The 10,274-nt window shown below is 46.0% G+C and overlaps 1 long non-coding RNA gene across 4 annotated transcripts in view; it reads left to right on the top strand.

The window, feature by feature from the left end:
• Window positions 1-1,890: 1,890 nt before the first annotated feature.
• LOC118147361 (uncharacterized) overlaps window positions 1,891-10,274 on the top strand; it is a 33,273-nt gene continuing 24,889 nt past the window's right edge. For 3 of the 4 annotated variants that reach the window (XR_004733684.3, XR_013526130.1, XR_004733682.3), the window contains exons 1-4: window positions 1,891-2,042; window positions 4,830-4,980; window positions 6,389-6,521; window positions 8,135-8,331. This is a non-coding gene — a long non-coding RNA (uncharacterized LOC118147361). The remainder of the gene's footprint in view (window positions 2,043-4,829; window positions 4,981-6,388; window positions 6,522-8,134; window positions 8,332-10,274) is intronic. The other variant, XR_013526131.1, reaches the window with a different exon arrangement.

Here is a 10,274-nt window from a genome sequence, read left to right as displayed (position 1 = left end):
TATGAGAAATCAGGACAGGGAGACATCTGGTCTCAAGCAGCTCTACCCAGGGGTAGAATATTGTCCTACCCAGGAGAGGATCTTGGCAAATGAGGCCTGTGTGCCTGCCTGAGTTTGAGCCTTCTGCCTGGTGACCCCTGAGAACAGAGGAGTATAAAGCAGAGGACCAGGCAGTATTGTAAATATGCTCCCCCCAAATTCAAATAGGAGATGTGGATTTAAGTTCTCCTTGAACCAGCTGATAATTTTCTTTTCAAGCCCAAGAAAATTTAATTCTTGTTGCACTGTCTCTAGCTCTCTGAGGGATAAATGCTCTGACAATGTAGACAAGGACCAGATGTGTAGTGGATGGGTCAGTCCGTACTGGGCGGGAGGAGGAGGGAGAAGGGAGGAGGGAGAAGCAGGCCTGAATGTCATTACTTGCAAGGGTCAGGGGGGTCAGTGACAGTGGCAAGAAACAGATTTTTCCAGCTGCTTTCAGGCTGAGATTTGTACTGCATAATCTGAATGCTTTTATCTGTTTCTGAAAATAGACAGGAATTTTTTCCACAGGCTGCTCCAATCTGGCTGTGGAGACGTGGGGGAGGATCGCAGGGAGACGGTTGTACACAGTCCAGTAAGAACGTTTTGTGGACCCCCCACCCCCATCACCAAAACCAGCCTTTCTCCATATTGGCTCTGTGAAGCCACATTATCTTAAAGCCTCTCAAAGTCAGGAGTCAAAAGTGCAGGACATACTTTCCATTCTGAATTTTGTGTAGCTTCTGATATCTCGAGCTAGCATTTATTTTTGCTTAAATAGTCAGGATAAAAGGCCTTTGTGAGGTCCTAAGTACCTGTCTAGTTACTGGTTTCTTGAGTCTGCCCAGAATGGTGTATGTGGGAAGCATAAACAACACAGAAGAAAATGGTTTGATCAGAAATTACAGCTTATAGGGATTACCAATTCCATAAATCATATTATCCCCCTTTATCCTGAATTTAGACTACAAAGAAGCATCACAAATTATTGACAAAGATATTGTGGAAGGTTCACTCTGGATTAAATCAGACTTCATCTCTCTCAGCAGCTGGGCCCTCTCATCTAAGATCAAAAAGATCTTGAACCTTCCAAGTGAACTGCTGTCAAGCAAACAGCAGGAAAACCTCTAATATTATTTACATAGCATTTTCTTTTTCCAATTATGTATTGGTTTCTTCTTGGTACAAGCTTAGCTTGTAAATGTGGAGGCCAAGACACAGGAAAGGAAAACAATGTTAAAGGTCAGGGAGAGTCAGAGAAGGAACTGAGAATAAGACCAGCACCTTTTAACGCACAGATAAATGTGTCTAGATATCACCTCTACTTATTTCAACAATCCTTTTCAGTTGCTACCCACCCATCTACCAAGAATTTGAAGTCGTTTGTCCTGAGGGTGCAGCAAAGCATGTCAGCTTCATTTTCCAACCTGGAGTTTCCTGGGTCTATCAGAAACTGGTGGGAGACTTTGAGGCTGGTACATTTGGGAACTTTATTTGCAATGTTCCTCTAAAGTAGACCTTGAATGAATAGAAGCAAGAGAAGAGTGCCAGATTATTCTGGAATGCTGTCAATGTCCTGTGTCTCCGAGATTCTGTTGTCCCTATGCCCAAAGAGCCCTGTGGTTAACTCAGGCACCAGTGAGGAGGAAAAAGCAGAAATGTGAACTCTCATAGTCACCTGCCTCAGGCCAAGGTCTCTGTCTAGGAACTGCTATTTGTGAGTCAATTTCTTGATGACGCAGTTTCTTGATGACTTGCTGGATGTCAAGTGGAATGTCTTATTTATCAGCCTTCTAGGACCCCCACACCTGGTACTGTGACATCACAAAGATTGCCATAGTCTATGGGAAGGTGACTTCTCTGTTGTGTATATAATGCTGTGGGACTTCCAGTTGTCAGCCTCTCAGTCACTAAGCAGAAGAAAGAATGGGAAGGCATAGAGATTAGAGGGAGAAGGACAAAGAGATACAAGGAGAGTGACAGGAAGGAAGAAGAAAGGACTGAGAAGCTCATAATGCAAGGTAGGTAAATGGTTTTGAAAAGAACCGGGTGAGCCAAAGAGAAAGGGAGAAACAATTTAGCAGAGAGAGTGGAACATATACTGGTACCTCCACCCACTGTACCCCAAGCCTTGTGATGAATCTGGATCAACAGTCTGGCCCTTCCAGGGACTCCCAAGCACCACCAAACACAGAGTTTCGAAGAAAAGAGCAGGAAGTTGGTGGGTTTCAGGTGCTTGGAAGAGAAGTAGGCTGATCTCTGACTCATCCTATTCAACTGCAAGCACCCAACATATGCAGAAGCTTTCAGATGAGATCATCTAGTCGTGATTTGCAAAAGACTCTGATTTGATGGCATAAGGGGATAGGTACTTCATCAACATTTTTCCTTACTTTTCCCAGCACAGCTCAAAGTGGGTAGAATTGCGGCTCTTTTAAAATAATAAATAATGTTATGGAAAGGAAAAATGAAGTATAGAGAAGGGACAGACCTTAAAAAGGATGCTCAATAATAAAAGAAACAAACACACTCACACACAGACAAAAAGACATTGTTCTTGATCCACTGAGAGGCGATACGGTAGGACAGAAAGCACATGGGCTTCGACATCAGAGAGACATAGACCTAAGCCTGCTTTTGCCACTTACTGACCTTGAGCAGTTGGTTTAACCTTTTTGATTCTAAGTTCTTTCATCTGTGCAGTGGGGATATCATACCTACCATTCAGGGTTCTTGTAAGGGCTGACGGCAAGGTGTGTAGAGTGCCTGGCACTTGGTTAGGAGGTCAGTAACCGTCAGCCAGGATGATTCTGTATCTGTTAGCTTCAAGCAGCAGAGTGAGGACTAACTTCTCCAGGCAGCACCTCCACCTCCCCAGTTATTGTTGTTTTGTGTTACTTTGGAAAGGAGCTTCAAGGTCATTTGGTTCAAGTCACTTCTTTTGTGGTCCAAAAAGGCGGGTGGCTGATTTGACATCACAGTTGGAATGTAGATTAATGGCAAAGCTGGGTTGGTGCACCTGGCTTCCCAGACAACACTGCTTCCTCCTTACCTGTCTGCTTCTGCTAAAATGATGACTGGACCATCTTTGTAATAAGTCTTTGGGAAGAAAAGATATTGGTAAAAAAATAAAGGAACCAGAGGCCTCCACTTTCATTTCTTTGTGATCCCTTTACTCACCTGGGTTGTTGTACAAAGCAGATAAGCTCTCCATCTTGTGGGTGCTAACAGGAGCATCAGAGAGACTTCTTAGCAATATGCTGGCAGCCCCATCAAACCTCCATATGAGTTGTTTTTGCTTTCCTGGTGGAGGCAGTAGCAGTGACTTTCTGGTATGGAATGCTCTGTCCACTAGCCTTGGCTTGCAGGAATCCATCAGTGACTGTGCAGGAAGTCATCTATCTAAACCCTCTTTGCCAGTAAGAACATTTAAAACTGGCCCAAACCTCAGGGACAGTTCAGCTATTAACGGAAAGTGAATAAACTCTGAGGCCCTTAAAGACCCATGTAGTATAAACTGCATTTCACAGACCTTGAAGCACATCTAGAAAGCCTTATGGAAAGAAAGAGGGCCTTAGCTTCATCCGAGGCTCTGACTGCTTATGTTAGTGAGGGTCAGGCCAGGTAGTTGACTCATCTTTTATAGAGACAAGAACTCTCCAGAGGTAGAAAGCAGGAGTGCACAGTATTTAAGATGAAAGGAGAGGAGGAATCCAGCCTGAGAAGAAAGGCAGCCTGGGGCCACATCCTGACTCCGATCTTGTCGCAGGGCCGGGTTCAACCTCAGGTCTTCCTTTTCCTTCAGTTGGTTGAGAGAGGACAGAAGACCAGAAATGGGTGAAAAAGAAGGAAAGCCTTTCATCTGTCCCTTGCAAAAAGGGACCCTCTTACCATGTCCAGTTAAGACTCTCCTTCTAGAAAATGGGCATAGGGGCAGAATCCATTTCTCAGATGCCAGCTCACATCAGCATCTGGGTGGAGGGAGGTGTTCATACCAGCCAGATCTTTATAAGGTTGTGATAGTGAAGCCAAGAACCCCTGAAGTCAGCTGACGTCCTACTGAGTCTAGGATGAGGCTGCTTCGCCCTCAGCCTGGGGAGTGCCCGTGCACAAGGGAAAGGGCAGGTCAAACCAGAGTGGGGATGCGAGGGGACCCTTTCTAAGCCAAAGGTCCACTTCAGTTCCAGGCAAAGAGGGTCTCCCTTTCTTCTCCCCTAACAATTCCTCAGATGATGACTTCTACACCCAATTTCCTTCATGCTCACATAAGGAACCAGGCTCAGGATCTGCAGTTTGGGAGGAAGGCTGCCTGCTAACCCCTCCTCTTTCTCCTACACACACACACACACACACACACACACACACACACATGCCTGCAAGATTTCCACTCTTGACTGACTCTATCAACCCAGCCTCATTTCCTTCCACGGCAGGGCCCTTGGAGCCCAGCGCTGAGCTGGTGCTGCTCTAAAAATAACTGTGTCCAATGTGATGAATGGGAAGGCATTTGCTCTCCTTTTCCTGCCTCAGCGTCGGGGCCTGAATCATGTTGGGAAATGACATTCTGTTAACACAAGCACTTTTGTTTCCTCCTGTGCTCTCTTGCCATCCGGTTGGGGCCCCGGCCCAGGCTGGCTTTCAATTTTTAAAGCCTCCCTGGGGGTCCATCCAGTACCCCCATCCCCTGACATTAAGGAAAGCCGTAGACAAAGAGAAATGGAGAGAAGCACCCTGTGCTTCCCTGGGGGATGCTAAGAATGTGAGGAGGCATTGGTGGCACAGACACAACCCCACCCATACTTCACCAGGAAAAGCTGAGCTGACCAGACATCCAGAACAGAGTCTCTCAAGGCCAGGAAACAGCCCCAGCTCAGCACTTGGCTCTGGGCAGTGACTGGACAAATGACTGCAGAATGGAAAATGGAAGCGACCAGACAGATAACATCTCCCTGCTTTCATGTGAGAGTGGCTCTGATACCATCTGGAATCATACTTGTGGGGGAGCGGGTCTCAGCAATGCAGGGGTGCATTTGGGGCAACATATTTCGAGGCTTCTTTTGACTTTGTTCTAAGTTCTGTGAAGCCAAGCATCATACCAACTTATCTTCCCATACCCCTAGGTCCCAATCATCATGCCTGGCTCAGAAGAAGATCTTAATGTGTGCTTTTTAGTTTGAACAGAAATAAGTAGCATCTAGAGGGTCTTGGAGGGAGAACTAGAGTCACTCAACTTTTAAAGAACAAAGGATAGAATCTCTGGAATCTAGAGATTTAGGCAAAACCCTCATACTAGGCCTGGAGAAAGATCATTTTTTAAAAAAATTAATATTTTTTTTTTTTTGAGATGGAGTTTTGCTCTTGTTGCCTAGGCTGGAGCGCAATGGTGTGATCTCGGCTCACCACAACCTCCACCTCCCGGGTTCAAGTGATTCTCCTGCCTCAGCCTCCCAAGTAGTGGGGATTACAGGCACACGCCACCACTAGAGGCTAATTTTTGTATTTTTAATAGAGACGGTGTTTCTCCACGTTGGTCAGGCTGTTCTCTAACTCCCTGCCTCAGGTGATCTGCCCGCCTTGACCTCCCAAAGTTCTGGGATTATAGGCGTGAGCCACCACACCCAGCCTTTTTATTAATTTTTAATTTTAATTTTTTTTTTTGAGACAGGATCACTCAATGTTGCCCAGGCTAGTTTCAACCTCCTGAGCTCAAGCGATTCTCCTGCCACAGACTCCCAAAGTGCTGGAATTACCGGCGTGAGCCACCACATCCGTCTGTGAGATCATTTCTTAAAGCCCTTCCTCCAGCCTTGACTCTATCCCAAGTCACAGGCCGCTTGGGAACCCATGACTGTCTTCTCTGGAGCAACGATTTGGCAGCGTATCGCCCTCAGACAGGAACCAGCTCTTCCTGGGAAGCTTCTCGTCCCTAAGACTCATTTCTGGTTTTTGTCTTGGATTTGTACGGGATCTTGGTTTCATGGAACCTGTTTTAAACGTCCTTTGGGGCCTCCTATTGATCCTCTTAACCTTTAACCTATTCTCAAACAAAATAACAGAAATTGTTGGCTTAAGCAGTAAACCCATAATTAATCAGAAATCTAGGGAATCTGTGTTTCATAGTTTCAAGAGAGTTTCATTGTTGGACTGGGTCAGAATATAACCAGCACCCATGCACGATCATCACTCTGATCTGTGTGTCTTCAAATGCATAGGGACCCTGAGACAGGTCTTAGTAGCTGCTGGCATGCTCTGTTATCTGGCTCTCTGACATGTCTCCCCACGCCTTTGGTACCCAATCATACACATTCCCACCCTGAGAGGAGATGGGGAGCATGTGGGCCTGAGAACAAAAGTCTACCCTCTCAAGGTGTCCAGGACAGGCTTCCCAGCTGGCAGTGAGAAATGGCAGCAGACCGCCCACCATACCTGGCAGAGGCAGATGCATAGTCCTGAACCTCGGGGACACAGATACGCTACAACTGGAGAAGACACGGGTTCATGTAAGTAAGAGGCTGAGATTGGGGAATCTCTAGGGGCAGAAACTCAGGCAGATACCACAGGAGACTCAGATTCCAAAAATGGGGGCACAGAGATGCATCAGCCTAGTGACTCACATTCTGTAGGTGCCCATCATTGATGAAGAAGTGGAAGGAATTTGGGAAGGAGACATTGGCTGCACCAGATCTTGTTGTGACCTTAGGTATCTTCATTGGTAAAATGAGGAGGCAGGGTCCATCTCTGAATCTGTGATGCTGACATATTTTTGTACTTAAAGTTGGAGGAATCAGACAATAGAAGGAAGGAAACAGTCCCTGTAGTGAGATGGCCAAGTGGTTCCTAAAGAGAAGGCTTCCCTCTGCCCTTTTAATTTCTTGAATCTTTCTCCATAATCCCTTGTAACAAGTCAAAATGGTCTTTCTTAGAAGGCCTGGACTCCATCTTGGTGGTTAGCACCTCCTTTTAATTTCTGCCCCACACCTTGTCAGCTCTTCCTCCTTCCATCTTGTCTTCTTCTAGTTGCCCTTATATGTAGCTTTTTCCCTTCTGGCATCTCTGACTGCTGAGCAAGTGGACCCTTCTCTCTGAGTTCCCTGGGCTTCAACAGAGTCAGATCGAACTTGACTTCAGCAGGTCCCACGACCACCTGAGCATGTCCTTTCCCATTCTCCCACTCACAGATGTCTCTTCAGAGGGTTTCAAGTACCCCTTCTCCCAAGGCAGCTCCCCTGAAGATCTCTGTGCTCTTACCTTCTCCCCAAATTTCTTTTGTGGCCGGTCCCTGAAGGCCTGTCCTGAATCAACTTGTACTCATTTTGTCCTTCCCAATATTTTTTGTTTGGACACACAACTCTGCAGCTCAGCTTTCTTGGTCTTACCCCTTCTCCAAGACTTTTATTTTCTATTTTTACTCTAGCTCTCAAAGTGATCACCAGGGCTAATCCTAGAAAGATGTCGTGGAAGGGAAAGAGCTCTTGCAGACTGGAACTCCCCTACCTCTACCCCAACCCCTAGTTATCTTTAATGAGAAATGGCCACCAGGCAATCTCCAAGAGTCTGGGGAACTTTAGGACTGGTAGATCCCAGGGGACTATTCTGGATGTTTGCAGAGTGGAGCCAAAGCTCACTCTCAGGATATTTATATGGTGACCAGAAATCTTCAGTGTGCTGGTCGATGCCGGGTATTTGCATGAAGCGCTTGCTTCTGCTAAATTCTGTTTGTAGGGGCCTCCTCCTTGCAGAGGATGTCACTCCCTTGCTGAGGGTTAACTGCTCAGGAAGCTTTTCATCTGTATGTGAAAAAGCAACCAAAGTCGATGCAGCAGGCAGCCCAGTCTGCTAGCTCTTTCCTTTTCTTTCTGTCTCTAGATGACATCCTAATAGCCCTGTTCTGATGAGTGCCAGAGAGTAACTACCCTAAAATTAAAGGGCAAGGATGTCTTTTCAAAAAAGAATTTTTAAAAAACACTTGGGCTTTGCAACTTAGCCTTTCCCTCAGTGAGGTAGGCGTCCAGGGTGGCTGGTTTCACTGCTGTAAAGATAAATGGGAGGCTAAGTGGGGGTGTGTGCACCTCCTGGGGCCATGGCTGGGGACTTGACAAGTCATTTATTCCAGGGCATAGCCTGGCTCCTCGCCAGCCTCCCGTGTAATCACAGTCAACGAGAAACCTGAAGTGGATGACCCCCAGCATGGGTCCTCTGCTTCCCAGCCAGCACCTCCCAGCATCTGGTGGATGTGCACAATTTGTAATACTTCTGAGGATAATGACTTGGTCTCATGGAAAAAGGAGAATTGGTCCAAGATAATGTCTGGTAAGCCTTGACATTCCACCCTGAAGTGATCCCACACTCATGTAGAATCACCAAACAGCTGCACGATCATATTGCAGAATCTTACTCAACAGCCAGCCTGTCATTGAATTCATCCCCGATTCCAGCTTTTCTCAAACAAAAGGAGCCCTGATGCAGGAGGAGCTGGAGTCAGCCAGATGGAAGAGAAGTATAGATTGCCAAGGCTGGGAGCACCCTTTCGATGTTTTGGCCCAACCCCTCTCATTTTGTATATGAAAAAACTGAGATCACAAAAAGGGGGAGAAAATTTCCCAAGGTAACCCAGTGGAAGAGCTGGGTCAAGAGGGTGGGACTCTTGAACCACAGGGTCCCAGGCCAAGGTGCCCATTCACCTCTTGGGATTGCACATCCCTCCCTGACCCCATTCTCAGAGAAGCCCTGAGAGTGAGGATCTTGGCCAGAAGAAAAGTGATGGAACTGCTGCGGTGAAAAAAAACAAAGCTCTATTGCCAGGAGGATCCTGAGTCTCCCGACTCTGCCAGGAGGAGAAATCTTGCTGTTTTAGAGGGAAAATGAGGAGGAGGTGGTGGCATAGTCTAGCTTTCACAAAGTCATAGATACAAAGTTAAACTACATGAAGCAAGTTGTCTGGGTCTATAACACGGGTAAACCTGTATCATTGGAATCTTTTTGGAGGACCAAACAGAAAACAGCAAATAGTGGTAGTCATTCAACAGCAAGCCTTAAGCACCTACTTAGGGCAAGATACTGTGCTATTGTGCTAGGTGCTACTGGGAATAGAGAATACAGTGTGGGCAGAGAGTACTGTTGTAAGAACCAGTCTGGTGCCTGTCAGTGACAATATTTTTATAGGCACACACACACGCACATGTGTCAAGGAATGAAGTATTTCACAAAGCTCTATTTTTTTTATTCCTAGATCATGTTCTATCTTTTTGGGCTGTTATTAATATAACTTTCTCAATTTTTAACAATATCCTCTGAATAAAATGTTGGCAACTCTCTTTTTTTTTTTGTATTTGGACTCTGGGGTACATGTGCACATCCTGCATCCTGCAGGATTGTAGCATAGGTACATACATGCCGTGGTGGTTTGCCATCTCCATTCCCCGCACCCCGTCGCCTACATCAGGCATTTCTCCCAGTGTTATCCCTCCCCCTCCTCCCCAACACCCCCAGTTGTCTCCCCCTCCCCTCCCTTCCAACTCCCCATCTAACCCTGTGAGTGTTGTTCCCTTCCCTGTGACCAAGTGTTCTCATTGTTCATTACCTGCCTATGAGTGAAAACATGCAGTGTTTGGTTTTCTGTTCTTGTGTCCGTTTTCTGAGAATGATGGTTTCTAGGTTCACCCATGTCTCTACAAAGGACACAAACTCATCTTTTTTATGGCTGTATAGTATTCCATGGTGTATATGAAAATGTTGGCAACTCTCTTGAGTGTTTTTAAAACTGTATTGGCTGATGAAATCCAAAAGTCTGGCAACTACAGGTGTGGTTGAAAGGACCTAGGCTCTAGGGATAGAGAGGGATGGGTTCAGATCCCAGGTCAGTCATTGATTTATTATCTGCCTTGGGAACATTTCTTAACACTCAGAGTTAAGTTTCCTACCTGTGATACAAAAGTTCCCAGAACAGTGAGGACTTCCTGTAGAAGTACTCACCTGCGGAAGTACTTACACATGTTATTCCCAATCTCTTAGACATTTTTTGTGTGTATGTGTATGTATACACGTGTACAATGCAGATGCGTTGTACTAGGAGCTGTGTGGGAAACAGGCAGGATTTAATAACCTTTGTTCTCCCAGAGCTGAAAATGTTGCTGGTGAGACAGTCTACCTCACCAGAAATCACGAGAGGGAGGCAGAAAGTCTAGCATATCTTTCTTCTCTCCCAGAACAGTTTCTTTGCTTTGGTAGTGGTGACAGGAATTTTCAGAGATTGC

The sequence above is a fragment of the Callithrix jacchus genome, chromosome 14 (genome assembly GCF_049354715.1).
Source record: "Callithrix jacchus isolate 240 chromosome 14, calJac240_pri, whole genome shotgun sequence".
Taxonomy (NCBI): Eukaryota; Metazoa; Chordata; class Mammalia; order Primates; family Cebidae; genus Callithrix; species Callithrix jacchus.
The sequence above is the reverse complement of the archived record's forward strand: the minus strand, read 5'-3'. Positions and strand labels throughout refer to the sequence as shown.